This window comes from Rousettus aegyptiacus, unplaced genomic scaffold (assembly GCF_014176215.1).
Source record: "Rousettus aegyptiacus isolate mRouAeg1 unplaced genomic scaffold, mRouAeg1.p scaffold_m13_p_9, whole genome shotgun sequence".
NCBI lineage: Eukaryota > Metazoa > Chordata > Mammalia > Chiroptera > Pteropodidae > Rousettus > Rousettus aegyptiacus.
Window position 1 is genome coordinate 30,376,284 of NW_023416312.1, and position 21,457 is coordinate 30,397,740.

Genomic DNA, 21,457 nt, shown 5'->3' on the forward strand with positions numbered 1-21,457 from the left:
AGCAAACTGCCCGTCCTTAAAGCCTGACCACTCAGCGCCTCCCCATATGTCCCTGGAGCTCCTTGAGCAGCTGCCGCAGTGCTGGAGCTCAGAGCGAGTGAGTTTGTCAGTGAATAAGTCTGGGAAGTCTCCACTTCCTGTAGCCCTCTGTCTCAGTCAGCCGCAACCTCTGCTGGTTTTCACAGCCAGAGGTTGTGGGGACTTCTCTTCCTGGCACTGGAACCCTGAGCTGGGGATTTCAGTGTGTGGCCAGGACCCCTTGCTCCTCAGGTCAGGGAGGGGCCTCTACAGCCAAGATAGCCCTCTTGATTCTCAATAGCTGCATACAGTTGTGAGACTGGGCTGTTTTGTGTCTCCGCCCTGCCTACCACTTTAAGGTGACCTGTTATTTGAGGTGATCTAGTTGTAGGGCTTCTGTTCAACCAGACCTCTGGCAACTCCATATACTGGCTGCTGTGCAGTTTTGTTATAATTTTGGTGTGGTTGCGAAGAAGGTGTGTACAGCCTTTACTTTCTACACCATCTTGTATCTCCCTCATTTAATGTACCCTGTGTTTTTTTAATATAGTATGAGTTCTGCAATAAATAGTACTATATTAATTTATTATTTTTTAAATTAATTTATTTTTTATGGTGACATTGGTTAATGAAATCTGATCAGTTTCAGCTTTATACTTTGACAGTAAGGCATATATATATTTACATTGTGTATTCACCCCCCATAGTTAGATTTTTTTCTGTCACCACATATTTAACCCCTTTTACGCTGTATACCTTCCTCCTCCCCCCAATACTGTATTACTTTTAAAAACTTTAATATATGGTATCACACCATGTTTAAAATTCTATAGCTTGCTTTTTCCCTGAAATGTTACTTTTCTATCTATCTATCTATCTATCTATATAGATAAATATAGGTCTGGTTTATTCATTTATGTTATCATTCCCTAGTGAAAGACATTTGTATTGTTTCTATGTTTAGTGTCTAAATCTAGAAGTGGAACCAATGGGTCATAGGGTATAGGCACTGTGCCAGTTATTAAGCTATTATGCTCTAGGTTCGAACCCACCCTTTCATACTGTGCTTTGTGATGCTGGGGCTGTGACTCTACAAAACATGTTTCTGGCTTGCCAGCTGCTCCCTATTGGGTCTCCTTGTTCATTTGAGTGTCAGTCCAGCATTGCTTTTTCACTGGGGCTGAAGCAGTTACTCATGGTAGCAGCAGTTTAATCCAGTTTTCAGTTTTCCAGCCTTATGGTACCCCAAACCCCTAGAGACATTAGCAGCACCTGGCCAATGCCCCCTCCTTAGAGGTATGAATCCCAGCCACATGAGACCCCTCTTCCGACCTCCTAATTTTTAATAATTTCAATTTTTTCCTTTTTGTTACCCTTGCCTGGATACATTCTGCAGTTGCTTACCTCCATGATAATTTTCATATTCTCTTTATCTTTTCATTTATGTGGTCAAGAATTTCATAAGTAGTTAAGAATTCTTTATAATAAGTTATCTCTGTTAAAATAACTGACATGGGTTCTGTTTCCTCACTGGATTCTGATTAACACAAGTATTTCGACTTTATTAAATGATTCACTTTTTCCCTCCAAATTGTACTAATTTACACTCTCATGAGCAGTTTGAGAAAAAGTTTACATTTCCCACATATTCACCAGGACTGAATATCACTCTTTCAAGTTGTTGCCAATCTGAAAGGTATAAAGTGACTTTAAGCCTTTCCGTCCATGAACGTGGTTTGTCTTTTTATTTTTTTAACTCATCTTTTTTAATAGATAAAGAAATTAAGTTATTTTAAAAGGAAAGTTTCTTTATTAGTAGTTGCATTTATTAGCAGGAATCATTAATCACTAGCCAGGGAAAGGAATCAGACCACTTTTGGAATATGTCACTAAAAGCCCATCAGCTCATTGTCCTTGCTTTTTTTAAATTTAATTTTATTATGAGTTTCACATATACAGTGAAGGTTAGACATTTATATATTTATAAAACGATCCCCTTAATTGCTTTTTCTCTCCACTGCCTCTTCACCTAGCCATTACATTAATGCTAACTGCATTCCCTATGCTGTGCTCCCCATCCCTGTGACCATCTATCAACTACTAATTTGTACTTTTTTAACCTTTCACCCCATTCTCCCAGCCCCCAACCTCCCTCCCCTCTGGCTGTCACCAGATTGTCCTCTATATTTGTGAGTCTGTTTTTGATTAGTTTGTTCTTTTTGTTCCTTAGATTTTGCATGTAAGTGAAATCATGTGTATTTATCTTTTTCTGTCTGACTTATTTCTCTTGGCATAATAACCTCTAGGCCCATTGCAAATAGTAGGATTTCATTTTTTTAATGGCCGAGTAATATTCCATTATATATATGAACCATAACTTCTTTATTCAATCGTCTATTGATGGGCATTTAGGAGCTTCCATATTTTGGCTATTGTAAATTGTGTTGCCATGAGCATAGGGGTGCATAGATCTTTATGAATTATTGTTTTGGTTTTATTTGGATAAATACCCAGGAGTGCAATATCTAGGTCAAAAGGTATATCCATTTTTAATTTTTCGAGAAACTTCCAGACTGTTTCCAAAGTGGCTGTACTACATCGTCCCTGCTTTTGTCAGTTTGGTAACCAGTAAGTGTCAAAGACTGATTTTGTTGAGGATAAGAGCTTTGAACATTTTCAGGTGAATATAACTATTGTTAACTACTGGTACCTTAATGTATTAATTTCTTCCAGTAACCACTTGAATTTTCAATTATTTATTCGTTCATTTATTTTTATCGTGACATTGGTTAATGAAATCCAGTGTTTCAGCTGTTCACTTTAACAGTAAGTCATATATTTATTTACACTGTGTGTTCGCCTCCCATAGTTAGATTTCTTTCTGTCACTACATGTTTGACCCCCTTTACCCCACTACTGTCCTTCTCCCCCCACCCTCCTCCACCCTGGTAACCCCTAGTCTATAGTCCATGTCTATGAGTCTCTGTTTGTCCTGTTCATTTGTTGCTTTTAGGTTTATATCCCACATATAAGTGATATTATGTGATTTTCATTTTTTTCTATCTGGCTTGTTTCACTTAGCATGATTATCTCGAGATCCATCCATGTTGTCGCAAATGGCAGTATTTCATTTCTTCTTATGGCTGAGTTGTATTCCATTGTACATATGTACCACAGCTTCTTTAGCCAATCATTTATCGTAGGACACTTTGGTTGCTTCCATGTCCTGGCCACTGTGAATAATGCTGCTATGAACTCCAGTGTTTGAATATCTTTTCTGATATGGGTGTTCAGATCTTTGGTCATTTGAGTTTTGTATTCTACGGCTTCAAATTCTTCATAAGTCTCATTTGTTTTTCATTCAAGCTGTGATTTAACCTCATTAACAATCTCCTGGATTTCTCGAGAGGCAGGCTTGGGTTCAGTTAAACCTCCAGACATCATTTTGGCTAATTGCTTCCTCGCTGGGCAGGATACTGGAACTGAAGTCTTAATTCATCTTTTTTTGACTTTCAACAGTATTTTATAGTTTTCTCCAAGAAATTGTCTTTATAAGTTAATTTTTTATAAGAAGCTTTGTTCATATATGTATATACATATATATTTCAAAATATAGTGACGTATTATGGGGTTTATGTACATATGTATATGTAATATCTGTGTGTATAAACACACACATGTACACATACACACATCTTCATTCATTTCATTTCATTTAACCCATATATTCACCATTTTTGTTGCTTTTTATTCCTTTCTGCATTCGTCCCAAGACCATTTTCTTCTTTGCCTGAAAAATACCCTCTAGAGTTTTCTTTAGTGGATGTCTATTAGTGGCAACCCTCAACTTTGTCTGAGAATGTTTTCTATTGCATCTTTTTTGATAAACAAAAGTGAATCCTTTCTTTAGTATTTTGTAGCACTATGCCATAGTAAATTGATGCTAAATGAAATATTTTTTCCCCTGAATGTTCCATAATGATTTCGATGACTCAGGGTATTTGAATCAATCATCAAATGCCCCCCCCAATACAGCATACACTTTAGTATACATAGTATACTGTCTACATTTTATATACTGCATACCCTCACCCCCACTTACTAAATATTAATTAAATTTATCAAGATGCCATTCCATCAATTCATCCAATCTTCAGCCCATCCATTCAAAACATTAAATTTGATGGAAAGTATCAAGCATAAATAAAAGTAATCTATAGTGATAGAAAGCAGATCTGTGGTTGCCTCTGGGGTGGGAATTAACTCATAAGGGGTAGGAGGGAAATTCTAGGGGTGATGGAACTATTCTGTATCTTGACTGAAGTGTGCAGTAATGGGTGTATACAATAGTCATCAAATGAGTAAACTTAAGATCTGTGCATTTTATGGTATGTAAATTATATCTCAGTTAAAATTTAAAAACAACATTAAAAAGTTCCCTGTTCTCACACTAGGAGCTGCCTGGGAGATATTCAGGAATCTGACCACTAGATCAGATGAAAGACATTGGCAATGGGAGACTCAGTCCTTCCAATACCTTAGAAATGGTCTTACTCCATGAAAGTGACCTTTAGTGAGGCCCCCTGATGGGTTGTGCTGGCCGCCTATTAGCTACCATCACTTGTATGGTGATCCCCTACTGGCTAAGACTACTGTGTGTATTTGGTTCCCAATAGCCTAAGCACAATCTCTCCTAATCTTCCATTAGCCACCATGACAGTTTTTACCTCTATGACATGTCAGCACAGTGTCTACAAACATCCCATGAGCTTACAGCATTTCTTATCATCAACTTTAGCCCAGAGCACAATGTCTGCTAACCTATCATTAGCTCACAACATCTTGTCTTATTACAACTTATTGTTCCGGCAGAGTCTGCTGCCCCCTGACATTAGCTCGTAACATTACGTCTTCGCCTCTTTTTGCTACCATTAAAATTTTTTGTTTTAAATCTTTTGTTGAGATAAAATTTACATTGATTCATAGTTTTAACCATTTTAAAGTATACAATTTATTAGTTTTTAAATTTTTTATTTTCACTTGCAGTTGGCATATAATATTACATTAGTTTCAGCTATACAACCTAGTGATTACACATTTATATAACTTATGAAATGATCACCCTGATAAGTCTAGTACCAATTACAATTTTTGCCGACTCTCATTTGCTCACAGCATATTGTCTTTTTATCCCTTTAGCCTCCAGCTTAGTGACTGATGATCCTCCATTAACTCAATATCATGTCTTTTTGTCCTCCTTTATACTCAGCATTGTGACTGCTGACCTTCCATTAGTTCACAGTGATATGTCTTATTACCTTCCTTTAGATCTAGTGTAGTGTCTGACACCATGTTGGTCCTCACCATTTTGTCTGTTGATCTCCCGTTGGCTATCATACAATATATTTAACCCAATGTGTTCTAATCTCGGTGTCTGCTCATCTTACATTAGATCCCATTGCTTTGTCTGCTGATTTATTAGCCACCAGTACAGTATCTTTGCCTCCCATAAACCCACAGGACAGTACAATTGCACCAATATTTACCTGTTGTTCCACAATTTATCACCAATAGGATCACTTTGATCCTCTTGAGCCCCAGCACAATGTCCGCGGAACATGACCTTGTCATGCTGTTTTCTGATCTCTCATTTACCAAGTTTCAAGTATTTTTTTTTTCATCTGAACACCCAGCAGTGTCTGCTTTCCTTAAAATAGCCCCCTCACTGTGTCTTCTGACTGTACATTATAGCCTTTCAATGTATCTGCTGACTCTACATTAATGTCTTCTGATTTATTAGTCACCAGCACAGAGTATGACCTCCTTGAGGGACCATCACCATGTTTTTGGTCCTTGCCATTGCTGAATCATTGCTTCTGCTGAACCCTACTTCTTTTAGCCACTAATATTGTGTCTTTGACCTGTTGAGGCATGAGTAGAGCCTGCTGACCCCACATTAGCCCCCATCATGGTGTCTGATGATCCTTCATTAGCCAACAGTAATTTCTTTGACATTTGTGAGGCTCTAGCATGTATTTGCTGAAACTACTTTAGATGCCATCACTCTGCTGATCCCCAATTAGCCGTAAGAACAGAGACTAACTTCCATGAGCTTCCAACACAGTGTTGGCTGATTCCACACTAACCTCACCTTGTTGACCACCCTCTAGCAATGAGTAGTGTTTTTGGCTCTCTTAAGTCCCAATCACAGTGTTTCTGACCCCGTAATAACTCTCATCACTGTGCCTATTGATCAACCACTAATACAGTGTCTGAATGCAGTGCTGCCCCAGTACAGTGTATGCTAACCATACCTTAGGACCCATCACTGTGTATACTAAGCCTATATTAACCTCAACACTGTTACTGTTGACTACCGGCCACTAGTTTAGTCCTTGCTTTATGTTTCTCAATCATGGTATCTGCTGCTGATCCTATATTAATTAGTGTCATTATGGTATCTGCTAATCTTGGTCAAAAGTAGTGTGTTTGATCTTCATAAAATATCAGCCCAGTGCCTCCTGACCCCACATTAGCCCTTTATCACTCTGCTAATTAGCCATTAGCCACCACTATTCTGTTTTTGTCTCTATCCCAGCGTCAGCCCACTCACTATCCTCATCTCTGTAGATGCTGGTACCTCATTATCCACTAATACAATGTATTGATCTCATGAGCCCCAGCATAATGGATGAGGCTCATTAGAGCTTACCGAGCCCTTTATAGTTTCAGATGATCCCGTATTAACCACCAATACAGTGTCTTTAACCAACATGAGTCCCCATAGTCATGTCTGCTGATGTTATATTAACTCGTGATTGTGTCAAATTCTCATTAGTCATCAGTATAGTGTCATTGATTTTTGTAATTACTCCCTGCAGTTTCTGATGACCATATATTAAGACCAGTCATTGTTCTCTTTTCTCTGTATGTAGATTTGTTGGTTGTTCTTTCAATCCCTGTAATTGTTCCTTGGACTCTGGTGGTTCTCCAGTCCTTCAGACTGCTTTCTTAGTTTTCTATTCCCTACACTTTAGAGACTATTTTTTGGTCTTTTGGGCTGTGGCCTTATCTTTGGGGTCTCTCCTCTCTTGCTCTGGCTGTTTTGTAGTCCCTTTGACTGTCTCCCAAATGTAAGACTGTTTTTTGGTCTCTTCGGATATTTGACAATCTTTCTGTTCCTCAAGTCCAGACACTGCTCTCTTGTTCCTTCTGCTGTTTCCTTGTTTCTCGGGATGTTTCCTCAGACTGAAATTGTTCCCTTATCCTCTAGCCATGTCCTAGGGTTTCTGGCTGCTGCATGACATTTAGGGGGAGTTTCTTCTTCCATTTGGCTGTTCTAGACTCTCTGGCTGTCCTCTAACTACAAGGACTGTTCTCTGGCTCTCTGGCTGTTTGATAGTCTCTCTGGCTGTTCACATCACTATAGTATCTGTTTCCTGATCCCTATGGCTTTTTTTCCTAGTGTCCTGGGATGTTTCTCCTGCTTCTAGCTATTCCCCAATATCTGGAATAGGTTACCTTACTCTCTCAATTGTTACCTCAATCCCACATATGTTTACATTTCTTCCTATTTTCTGGGTTCTACAATTGTTTCTCAACACCAAGGACTACTATATACCCTGGATGTGGCTGGGGACATTAAACAGTAAATGAGTCTCAGGCTGTGGTGGAGTACCATCCTTCTAGGTAGATCCCTTTAGCTGTGGCTTCCGTGGAGGAGCAGAGCCAATAGAGAAGCTGCTTATTTCAGAGTCCTGGTGTGGCTTCTGGGAGGATGTCTGTAGTTCTAGAGTCACTAATTTCCTCCCATTACCCTTCTAGAAAATTCATTAAAGTGAGTAAAATAGTTTCCCCCCGATCTCTGCTTGGGAGAGGCTCTGATGGCTGAGAGGAAGCACATGTGAGAGACAGCCTTGTGAGAGTATCCAGGGGACAGTCCTTCCATCACCTGAGCCTCAGTACTTCTCCCAAAAAATGGGTCTCACAGCACCAACCCAGAATCCTTCTGAGGTCTGTGCTAGGGTTGGAGGTTTATTTGTCTCTTGGATATATATTTTTTTCAGTTCAAAACATGAAACTCTCACCATGACTTCATGTGTTATAATACTAACAGTGATTTAATTTCCAGACAGGTAGTATAGTGTAATGATGAAGAACATGAACACTGGAGCCAAATCTGTATTTAAATTCTACCCTTAATGGTTTTTTTTTAGCTACAACACAAAAGAACACAATATTTTTTTAAAAAAGAGGTAAACTGGATTTCATCAAAATTAATAACTTTTATGCTACAAATTACACTATCAAGAAAGTAAAAAGTCCACAGAATGGGGGAAAATATTTGTAAATCATATATCTGCTATGGAATTTGTATCCAGAATATATAAATAACTCTTGCAACTCAATATTAAAAACAAATAAATAACCCAACTTAAAAATAGGCAAAGAATCTGAATAACCATTTCTCCAAATGATGTACACAAATGGTCTAAGCACATGAAGAGCTGCTCAATATCATTAGGAATCAGGGAAATGGAAATTAAAAACATGAGATACCACTTCACACCCACTAATATGGCTAGAATTAAAAAGAGAATAGCAAGTGTTGAGGACGTGGAAAAATTGGACCCATCTTACATTGCTGGTGGAATGTAAAGTGGTGCAGCTGTTTGGGAAAACGGTTTGGAAGTTTCTCAAAATGTTAAACATAGAATTACCATATCATCCAGGAATTTCACTCCTGGGTATTCACTCAACAGAAATGAAAGCATATATCTGTAAAAAACTTATACACAAATGCTCACAGCAATATTACTCATAGTAACCAAAAAGTGAAAACAACACAAATGTCCATCAACTGATGATTAGATAATCAAAATGTGGTATATCCATACAATAGAATATCATTCAGTAATAAAAAAGAATGATGTACCAATACATGCTACAACATGGATGAACTTTGAAATCATGTTTTTGGGAGAAGCCAGTCACAAATGACCACATATTGTATGATCCCATTTATATGAAATGTCCAGAGTAGACAAAACTATGGAGACAAAAAGTAGATTAGTGGTTGTTTAGGGCTGGGGTGGGAGGAGGGGGAAGAAGTGGAGAATGACTCTTAATGGGTGTGGGGTTTCTTTTCGAGATGATAAAAATATTCTAAAGTTCTATTGTGATGGTTGCACATCTCTGTGAATACTAAAATTAATTTGTCACATTACATGGATAAATTTTACTGTATGTGAATTGCATTTCAATAAAGTTATAAAAGAAAGATATAAAAATTAAAAAAAAGATTTTAAAGGTCATAAAGAAAATATTTAGTGCCTGCTTACATTTTAAGAAAAAAAATTCTTGCCTTTTCCTTTTCCTAGCTGTGTGTCTTTGAGGGAAATCATATACCTCTCAATACCTCTGTAAATAGGGATAAAAATAATGCTTATTAACTCATAAAGACAGAGCGAATATCAAATGAAGTTATATTTGTAAAGTGTTTAAAACTGCTAGGCATGTAGCTGTCTGTATTATGACTAGTAGTATCAATGGTAAGTATAATTTATAACTGATAAATTATAGTAATGATTATTTACAATATTTCAAATAATGTTTTGTTAGGAATGGTAATTTACAATATTTAAAATAATGTACAATGATAGCAATTTCATGCACCTTGATACCTTCAATTTAACTCGTGATTTTGACACTCTTTTCCAAAGATAATACACATATTTGATATATACATATTAGATATACACATTGTAATACTTTTCTTCTGGTGATGATGCTCATACACTAATTTCTAGTGTGCAAATCCTCCTACTGACAAATACCAACATTTCAAAGACTTATGGGGACAACTATCCCCCAAAGTGATAATGTTCCTGTTTCTATTTCCAAGTAAGGTCACATTTTGAGGTAATGGAGGTTAGGACTTCAATGTATCTTTTTTGGAGGATACAATTCAACCCATAACAGTTCTCCATTATGCAGTTCTCACTGTGGACAAATTCTCATGTTTATAAATCTCTACCGTTGCTAAGACTACAGATGACAAGTCCCCAAGCACTTTGTAAATTATTCCCTTGAAAAGTCCCCTCTATTCAGTGTAGCATATCTCCTCATTCATAGATACCCAACTGACAAATACTGTATTAGGCTTCTATTTCTGTGTAGCAAATCACTACAAACTTAGTAGCCTAAAACAACACCCATTTATTATCTCACTGTTCTGTAGGTCAGAAGTCCAAGTGAGCTTGGCTGGGTTCTCTGCTTAATGGTCTCACAAAACAAAAGTCAAAATATTGGCCACATTGGACTCTTATCTGGAGGCTTTCTCAGGAAGAATCCTTTTCCAGCCTTATTTAGGTTATTGGCAATTCCCTTCCTTGCAGTTGTAGCACTGAGCTTCCAATTTCTTTGTTGACTAACAGCTAGTGGATACTCTCTGCTTTTAGAGGCCAACTGCATGCCTCATATTGTGGACCTCTCTGTCTTCAAAGCCAATTAGGATAAGCCTATGCTTCCAATTTCTCTGATTTTTATTGTGGCACCAAGAAGAGAAAACTCCGCATTTTAAAAAATTAATTAATTTATTTTTTATGGTGACATCGGTTAACAAAATCCAAATAAATTTCAGCTGTAAACTTTAACAGTAAGGTATATATATATATATATATATATATATATATATATATATATATATATAACAGTAAGGTATATATATATATATATATATATATATATATATATATATATATATATATATTTACTCTGTGCATTCACCTCCCATAGTTAGATTTCTTTCTGTCACCACATATTCCACCCCTTTGCCCTGTCTACATCCTCTCTCCCCTCTGGTAACCACTAGTCTATAGTCCATGTCCGTGAGTCTCTGTTTACCCTGTTCATTTGTTGTTTTTAGCTTTATATGCCACATATAGGTAATATTATGTGATTTTCTACTTTTTCTGTCTGGCTTATTTCGGTTAGCATGATTATCTCAAGGTTCATCCATGTTGTTGCAAATGGCAGTATTTCACCTCTTCTTATGGCTGAGTAATATTCCATTGTATATATGTACCACATCTTCATTAGCCAATCATCTTTCATAGGACACTTTGGTTGCTTCCATGTCCTGGCCACTGTGAATAATGTTGCTATGAACATCAGTGTGCAAATATCTTTTCAGATATGGGTTTTCAAGACTTTTGGGAAAATGCCCAGTAGAAGGATTGCTGGATCATATAGTAGACCAATTCATAGTGTTTTGAGAAACCTCCATACTGTTTTCCATAGCAGCTGTACCAATTTGCAGTCCCACTAGTAGGGAATGAGGGTTCTTTTTTCTCTGCATCCTCTTCAACATTTGTAATTACTTGTCCTGTTGATTCTAGCTATTCTAACAGGTGTGAAATGATATCTCATTGTGGTTTTGATTTGCATTTCCCTAATAGCTAGCAATGTTGAGCATCATTTCAAATATTTTTTGGCCATTTGTATGTCTTCTAGGGAGAAGTGTCTGTTCAGGTCCTCTACCCATATTCTGACTGGAGCATTTGTTTTTTGTTGTTATTGAGTCGCATGAGTTCTTTGTATATTTTGGATATTAGGCCCTTACCAGAGGCATTGCTTGCAAATATACTTTCCCTTTCTAATAGTTGTCTCTTTACCTTGTTGATAATTTCTTTTGCTGAGCAGAAGCTTTTTAGTTTTATTTTAGCTTTTAGTTCCCTTGCCTTTGAGATCAAGCTCATAAAATCCTCTTTAAGTCCAAGGTCCTTGAGTTTATTTCCTATGTTTTCTTCTATGCGTTTTATTGTTTCATATCTTATATTCAGGTCCTTAATCCATTTTGAGTTAATTTTGGTGAGTGGTGATAGACAACAGTCAAGTTTCATACTAGACTATTAAGTCTAGTTTCATTTCACTTAATAGTTTGAATATTTGATTCCACTCTTTTCTGGGCTGGAAGGTTTGTGCTGAGAAGTCCAATGATAATCTAATGGATTTTCCTTTATAAGTTACTGTCTTCATCTCTCAGGTTTCCCTGAGAATTCTTTCTTTGTTGTTGATTTTTTATAATTTTAATACAATGTGTCTTGGTGAAGGCCACTTTGGGCTGAGATAATTGGGTGTTCTGTTGACTTCTTGAATTCCAAGCCCAACTCATTCCTTAGATTTGGGAAATTCTCATCAACTATTTGTCTGAAAATGCTTTCTAGTTCCTGTTCTTTTTCTTCACCTTTAATAATGCCCATTATTCTTATGTTTCCTCTCTTGATGGTAGCAGGTAGTTCTTGTATTTCTCTTTCATTTTTTTCTATTTTTTGGTTTTGCCTGTCTTCTTTCTATTTATTTCTAGGTTTCTGTCTTCAGTATCACTGATCCTTTCCTCCATTTGGTCGACTCTATTTCCCAAGCTTGCTATTTCATTTTACAGCCCTTGCAATGTGTCTTTTATCTCCAGAAGATCTATTCTGTTCTTTGTGAGGCTTTCAATCTCATTGATGAAGAACTCATTCTGCTCATCTAGTTGTTTTTTCAATTCTTGAAATTGTTGATATGACTAGTTTCTGATCTCATTGAGTTTTTTTCAGAAGTACCATCCTGAATTCTGTCATTTAAGTTGCATATTTCTATGTAAGCTTATTTTCTGAAGATTTTTTTTCTTCCCGAGATGCCTTTTCACTTTTGTTGTTCATGGTGTTTAATGGACTATTTCTGCACCTGGGCATTAGTAGAAGTGTATTCTGCTTTTTTTTCCAGAAAGAAGATTTGTTATATAAAGTTCTCTCTTTAGCCTGCTGCAAAGAAGGCGCTTTTCTTTTGGTTTTCAGTAGGTGATGTCTAAGCCTCTTGGATCTCTGCTTTATATAAAGCCTTAATAATGCCTTTTTTCCCTTATAAATGTTTAATTGTGGTCACTACTCTCAGTCTCAATCCCTGTCAGTGTTAGTGAGAGTTTCAGTTGCATTTTCTCAGATTCTCCTGGGCTCTGCGGTGTTCAATCTTGGAGGATATTTGGGGAGGGGCTCTCTGGGTTGGAGGTTGGAGACTGCAGCTCAGCCTCATGTTTTGCGACTGCCACTGGCAAAAATCAACTGTTGTTTCTCTGTCATCCTGCTTCTCTGCTTTCTGCCCTGATGTCTGGGCCCTACCGCAGGCCATGTGGAGCTCATATCCCTTCCAGGCAGGGCTGTTTAGGAAAATTGCCACACCTTCTCCCCTTCCCATTCTCTACAGGGAGCTCTGGCAGCTACGAGAGGCAGCTTCTTTATTTCTCCTAGTCCACCACCTGATACCCAGGATTGTGACCTTTGGTAGCTCTTATGCACAGATCCCATGCTCAGAGGTGTTGATGTTCAGTTTGGTGTTTTTTGTTGAGTTTTAGATGTTCAGCTTATTGTTGTTTCAAGGGGAGAGATCTGGGGAGTCTCTCACTCCACCATGTTTCTCCAAACTCCATTCTGCATTTTTGAAGCTCTCATGAGCTCAATTAGATTAGAGTCACCTGGATAATCTGCCTATTGTAAGATTAACTGATTATAATCTTAATTACATTTGTAAGATTCCTTTTGTTATGATATAATCATGGGGTTATATATAGTTCATCATATTCGCTGGTTCCACTAACATTTAAGGGGAGAAGTTTATATGCAGGTGAAATGGATATTAGGGATCATTCTTAGAATTCTGCTTACTGTATCCACTTTTGCACTATCTTCTTTTTTATAAATATCCCACTGGCATATCTCCATTGATAATCCCATTGGCAAATCTCTTTCCTAAATACTTATTGATTGGCAAATCTTTCATTAATTAACCTATTGGAGAAAAAATTAATTACCCTATTCAAAAAAACCCTTTAAAATATCTCCATTCATAAATTCTCTTGACAAATCTTCCCATTGAGAAATAAAAACCATTGATGCATCACCTATTGATGTCCGTCATTGAAAAACCTTATCATAAACATCCATGTTTCTTATTTATAATCCCTGTTGAAATATCTCTTCTTATAAACTACCCCTATAATACATACTCTACTGTTACTTGGCCATTAAAAAATCTCTACATTCTTAAATATCTACCCAATGGTATAACCCATTTATGCTCTTTGATGACAAATTTCTTTACTTTTTAAACACTTACTTATTGGCATGTCCTATTGCCTAGCTCATTTTGCAAATATGCCCATCATAAACATCCTTGTTGATAAATAGCCCATTGCCAGTGCCTATTGTATATCTCCCTATTCATGTGCACTTATCAATGTATTGCTTTTTGATAGCTCCACATTTACCAGGATCTATATTCAGAACTACCTCCCCCCATCCAGGTATAATTCCACTGATGATCACTGATGACAAATCTCTTTGTTCTTAAATACTCATCAAGGGCATATTTCTCATTGGCAACCCAATTTACAAATCTGATTTTCAAATGCCTGTCCACTGGTAATTTTTACAATGGAGAATATCTCTCATTGATGGCCTACTTTGACGTATCTCTGCTTTCTTAAATACTTCTCAATATATCCCACACTGATGAGCACTTAATAGATACAAGTTGCCCTTTCATAGATACAAGTTCATTGGCATACTTATCTCAAACCCAGGTTACAATATTCTCCACTCATAAAAATCACATCATCTCAAAAATATCTCTTGTTGATGATCTCCACTGACAAATCTCCATGTTTATAAATTCTTGCCTGTGACTTTTTCCAGCCAAGATGGAGTCACATAGACTATATTTATCCTCATGCCAGGAACAAAGAAAACAGAAAACAGACAAAATACATAGAAAAAAAGGTTTTTAAGACACTGTATATCAGGCAATGAAGACAGTGATCCCTGAGAAAAAGGGAAACAAATTAGATTAGCCCTTTGATTGGTCCAGCATACTTTCTTGAGAGAGTTTCTATGATACTGCACAGAGAGGGGGAACTGAGGGAAAGAGTGGTGAATTCCCTGAGCTGAGAAGAAACTAAGAGTCTAGGAAGAACAAAACAGGTAGAATTCATAGGACACACCACAAGAGTGGAGAAAACTACAAGAGGAAAGACCCAGGTGATTTGCTTAGGGTCCTCCTTGAGTATTCAATAGAGTACTAATCAGTACATGTGTGTGAGGAAACTAATGGAAGCCAGGGAGAGAGCCATCTGAAAGGATAAGAGGAAATGGTGTCTGATGCTCACATAAGGCTGCTAATTGTGCCTGTTCTCACCAGCTAGACTGGAAAAATAGGGCATTGGGTAGGGAATTCAGGAAGCTATTGCCTCAGTAGTGGGGAATAATTTGATTCACCCAAAAATTATATAAGCAAGGCCTATAAGAATCAAACTGTTACGAAGTAACTCAGCTACATCCCAGAACAAAACTCAAGATAATTCATAGAAACGCATAAATATTTAGGATGCAACACAGTTAAATTCACAGTATTGACATTCGATCAAATATTACCAGGCATGCAAAGAGGTAGAAAAACGGGAAACATAATGAGAATAATCAAGCAATCCACCAACCCAGAACTGACACAAATGTTATAATTAGCAGATAGGGATATTTTAAAAGTTATTATAAATGTACTCTACATGCTCAGAAACTTAGTAGAGACATGGAAAATATTTTTAAGAAGCCCAAATACAGGACTTCAACTTCTGAGAAAATGGAATAGATGCACTCTTCCTTATTTCTGCCACTAAGTAGAACAACAACAAAACCCTGGAAACGATATTTATGAGACAATCATAAGATGACTCTGAAAGGTGGAGTGTAGAAGGAGACCAGCTAGGGACCTTAGGACCCCAAAAAGAGCACACCGATGAGTTCCATGGGTTTTGTTTTCTGTCTCATATATCTGAGACTTTGCTGGAAAACTTGGAAACCTGGGAATGACAATAGGCCCAGAAAATTAAAATAAACCTACAAAAGTCTGCCTTCTGTAGTCAAAGAACCAGGAAATGAGCAGCCTAACAAGACAGTAAACTTTTAGAAAATAGTTGCTTTAATGCTTTCGAACAGTATAGAAAAAACATGCGACCCAACTAACATCCAAACACCAAGTGAGGCATTTATATTTTTACCCTCTACAGGCTCTAAAAGTCATGCCAAACCTCTGCCAAGGTGGTGTCAGAAAAAATTTGATTATGGAGCCAGGATTTTTGTCCCTACTGAGTGGTAACAAGCCATCCCCTATGTGGTGTCAGTGGAAACCACGTGAAAGTATCAAGGTACCCGTTTTTTCCCCCCAGGATGGTGTCATGTGGAAAACGTAAGGAGGCACTGCTATCCCTTCCAGCCAGAAAAATATCAGTGGAATCCTATTTGGAAATGGAACTCCAAGACCTGCCCAACAGTAACAAGGAGCCTCCCCTTTCTGTTATTAATAGAGGCCGAGCGGGGAAACTAGACTTCTCCCCATGTGGGCATTAGAAAACTGCCACTTTCCACTCCTTTTCTTTGCTGGAGCGGTGTCAGAAAAAATCAGCTTAAAAAAACTTAGATGAGAACAAGAGTCTCATAATATCTAAAATGTTCATCTTTCAATTGAAAATCAGTTGTCATACAAATAACTTGGAATATATCAAATTGAATGAAAAATGACAACCAATACATGTGAACGCCAAGATGATAGAGATATTAGAATTATATGACAAAGATTTTAAAGCAGTCATAATAAAAATGCTTCAATAAGTAATTTGAACACACTTGAAACAAATAAAAAAATAGAGTCTCAGCAGAGAAACTCTCGGCAAAGATATAGAAGATATAAATTTACAACTGAAAAATACAAAAATAAAATAGATTCAGGAAGCTTAGTGATTGATTATCTGGAAATATGTTTATTCTTCCTTCAGTTTTAAAAGATAGTTTTGCTCAATATAACGTTCTTGGATGACAATTTTTTTCCTTCAACACTTTGGATGTGTTATCCCATTGCCTTCTAGCCTCTATTGTTTCCAAAGAGAAGTCAGTTATGCATGTTATTGGAGTTCTCTTCAATATCATGAGTCATTTTTCTCTTGCAGTTTTCCATATTTTCTCTTTGTATTTCCCTCTCAGCATTTTTACTATGACGTGTCTGGGTGTGGATCTCTTTGAATTTATCCTACTTGGAGTTTGTTGAGCTTCTTAGATGTGTAGATTAATGTTTTCCAGCAAATTTGGAGAGGCTACAAATGGATCCTGATGGAAATAGACATTCCGAACTGAGCAATGCACACCTGGTGGTAAATGTAATTGATCGGAGTACTACAAAAGGACCAGAACAGACATTGTACCAACTTTGACCATCAAGTTACATTTCTTCAGACCAAGGAACACACTTTGTAACTATATTAGTCAGCTTGGGATGCAATAACAAAATAACCACAGACTGAGGGACCTAAACAAAAATATATTTCCTCATAGTTCTAGAATCTGGAGGTCCAAGATCAAGCTTTCAGCAGGGTCGGTTTCTGGTGAAACCTTTCTTCTCAGCTTATAGATGATCACCTTCTCATTGTGTCTTCACCAGGCATTTTCTCTGTGCATGCAAACTACTGGTGTCTCTTTTTATAAGGACACCAGTCCTACTAGATTAGAACTCTACACTTATAACCTCATTGAACTTTAATTACATCCTTAAAGGACCTATCCCTTAATATGACTACATTGAGGATTAGGGCTTCAACATATAAATTTGGGGGGACACAATTTAGTCTATAACAATAACATATAATTCCCAAAAAGAGCAAACAGATATCATCAGAGTAGTGGTATAATAGAGAATTAGAATAGGAAGTTGAATCATTTGTTGTCTAAAACTGGGGGAGGTAAAGGCTTATATGTCTTCACAAGTGTGTTCTCATACTCAACATGCCAATGGAACAAGGAAGCGTCTCCCATATATAGACTCCTTAACTTTTCAGAAGGATCTGAGGATTAGGAGATGGTAAATGATGCTGGTATGACTACATCACCTCAACTTTCTTATTTTCCCTACAGGATTCAGTGGTCCTAGGACCAAGGCTACAATGCAGGTGCAGAAATCAGGGATGGTCCTTAAGCAAGAAACATTAACTGTACTTTTAAATGTTTATGTCAGGCAGTGCTATTCACTTTAGTCAAGATATGGACACAACCTAAGTGCCCATCAATAGATGATTCAATAAAGAAGTTATGGTGTGTATGTATATATATATATATATATATATATATATATACACACACACACACACACACACACACACACACACAATGGAATATTACTCAGCCATAAAAATGAAATCTTACCATTTGCAATGAAATGAATGGACCTAGAAGGAATTATGCTGAGTAAAATAAGTTGGACAGAGAAAGATAAACACTATATGATTTCTCTTATATACAGAATCTAAGGAAAAAAATAAACAAACAAACTAAATGAAAATAGACTCACAGATACAGAGAACAAACTGGTGATTGCCAGAGGGTTGGTGGGTCTGGGGACTGGGTTAAAAAGGTGAAAAGATGAAGAAGTACAAGTTAGTAGCTACAAAATAGTCACAGGGATGTAAGTATAGCATAGGGAATATAGTCAATATTATTGTAATGGCTGTATGCAGTGCCAGATGGGTGCTACAGTAATCAAGAGAATTATTTTATAAATTATATAACTGTCTAACTATTGCACTGTATACTTGAAACTAATATAAAGTAAAAATGAATGAATGAATGAATGAATAAATAACTAAATAAAAATGTTAATGTTAGAATTCCTAAGGGCCTAATGTCGTATATTGTGCCTTTATCCCACCTGGCAAAATTGGTGTTGTCAGTGAATGTAGCTGTATTGCCCGGTGGTCGAGAAAGCCTACGAGTTCTGTACCTATGTAATAATACCCTATATGAATGGGAGCAGACTGAATGGGAGTGGACTGAATGGGAGTGGACTGAATGGGAGACATTTGCTAGACAAGTATTACTACTGGCAACCTGGACCAGCACGATGGCTAAACATATTGTCCCTTACAAAGGTGGAAAAGTTTTGGTCAAATTTAATGATGAATGTAGAGAAGGAGAAATAGTAGCTGAGAGTAAAAGAATGAATAAAGAAGTTATGCAACAAAGGAAATCCCTTACATTGATGCCCTGAGAGGCACAAAGCAAGAAATGATATTATCTTTTAACTCAATTATACAAGATGCCTGAAAGAATGAATACACATTGCTAGGATTACTCCCAGTGACAAATTTAAATGGACACCTACAAGCCTGAGTTGCTTTGGGAGATGAACTGGACCAATTTTTGATGACTGTGTAGAACTCTAGTAATGTGCCAGTTATCTTTTGAGTGTTTTATTTTATTTTGGAAAGAGCACTTAGGAGATCTACCTTTTTAACAAAAATTTAGGAGAACAGTATATTATTGTTGACTGCAGATACAGTGTTGTATGCAGTTTAACACTGGCATTGTTATTAAGATTATATTAATATTGATGGTAAAATCAATATTGAGTTAAAGACTTTTCAGGATATAATACTGATGGAAAATGACTGGCTTGAGGAAGAAATAGATTTAGCTAACCACCAGCTAATTTCTATGCTAAATAGTTCTTATAAGTACATAAGGTACCAATAAGGGTATACCAAAGGGAAAAGTAAACAAATTAGTATAAAATATGAAAATTTATGTAATAGGACAGATTAACTTTTTACTATTTCTGTATATCATGTAAGTGTTATACTAAAAGTAGATGCCCTTACAAATATACTTTACTATAGAAGAGCCTTGGTCAAAGGCCTGTGTAGTAAATAATTCAACCTTACTAAAAGAGAAGTCTGGCCTTTGCTCTCAGCTTCTGGAAAGTAATCGCTAAGGCTTTGGAATATCATACCTGATAGGAATGTCTTTGCTTCCCTTGGGGCCTTATGCCATCCAGATAGTCACTATATGATTTAGGATGGGGGCTCAGAGCCACATCAACAACATAATGAAGGGGGTAGTTTTGGGTCATAAAACTTACTCTCTTGAAGGTGGGAAACAGATCAACCATGTAAGCAGTCAACTTTGCCTACATGATGGAATCCCATTAAAGGCTCTGGACACCAAGGCTTGGGTGCGTTTCCCTGGTTGGCAGTACTCAGTGCTATTGACACACATCAATGGTAGGAGATTAATGCTGCCTTGATTCCATTGGTAGAAGACAACTTGAAGTTCTGTATTTGTTAGCTTCCTGGACTCTGCCATATGTGATTCTTCCCTTGGCTGATTTTAATCTCTATTGTTTAGCTGTAATAAAATGTAACCAGGAGTGTAATAGTTTTTAGTGAGTTTTGGGAATACATCTAGTGAATTACTGAACCCGAGGGTGGTCTTGGAGACCCTTGAACTTGAACTGGCAGTTGGTGTCAGAAGTCAGGGTAGTTTTGCATGGAGACTGTTTCCTCTAAAATTCTGCACAAGATAAACATTCTATATATTAGTAATTAACAAGAAATTGAAATTAAAAACAAATACCATACAATAAAGTGAAAATAAGACACTACCAAGTAAAATAGCATCAAAAATATGAAATACTTAGGGAGTGATTTATCAGAAGATATGAAAGACCTGTATACTGAAAACTACAAAATATTACTGAGTGTAATTAAAGAATACTTAAAGTAATGGAGATATATACCTTATTTATGGGTCAGAAACTCAATATTGTTAAGATTTCAATTATCCCCAAACTGATATATAGATTTAAACCAATCCCAATAAAAACCACAGCAGCTTTTTTGTTGTTAAAATGGACAAACTTATTCTATAAGCCATATGGAAATGTAAAAGACCTAGAACACCCAAAACAACTCTGAGAAAGAAACCACTTTATTGAGGTATAATTTACATTCCATATTTAAATTGTACAGTTCAATGACTTCTTTTTTAAACAAAAGTTTATCTTTGAATAGACTCCAGACTCCAAGACAACCCTATATTCTATCTGGTGACAACAGATGTTATGGCAGGGAATCCAGGTGTTTAAATAGGAGTGGATTTAAGGATCACCTCAATGGACCTTATTAAATTTACCCAGTCATGCAACCATCACCTAGAATCAAATTCTAGGACATTTATACCACCCCGATAATATATCTTATAGTAATTTACAGTTAATGACTGTTCCCATTCTCACCCCCAGACAAACACTAATCTACAGATCTTTATAGACTTGACTTTTCTGGACATTTCACATAAATACAGTATACAAATACAATATTAGACCTTTTATGTCTTGCTTCTTTCACTTAGTATATTATTTTAGAGGTTCATCCATGTTGTAGTATTTATAGGCATATCTTGGAGATATTGCGGGTTCGGTTCCAGCCTACTGTAGTAAAGCAAGTATCACAAAAAAGTGAGTCATAATCTTATTGCCGGTGGAGGGTCTTTCCTGCATTTTGTAAAAAATGCAACACCCATGA

At 36.8% G+C, this 21,457-nt stretch overlaps 1 pseudogene; it reads right to left on the reverse strand.

Moving 5' to 3' along the window:
* Positions 1–2,544: 2,544 nt before the first annotated feature.
* Positions 2,545–3,544, reverse strand: LOC107501552 (annotated as a pseudogene).
* Between the last annotated feature and the right edge of the window lie 17,913 nt (positions 3,545–21,457).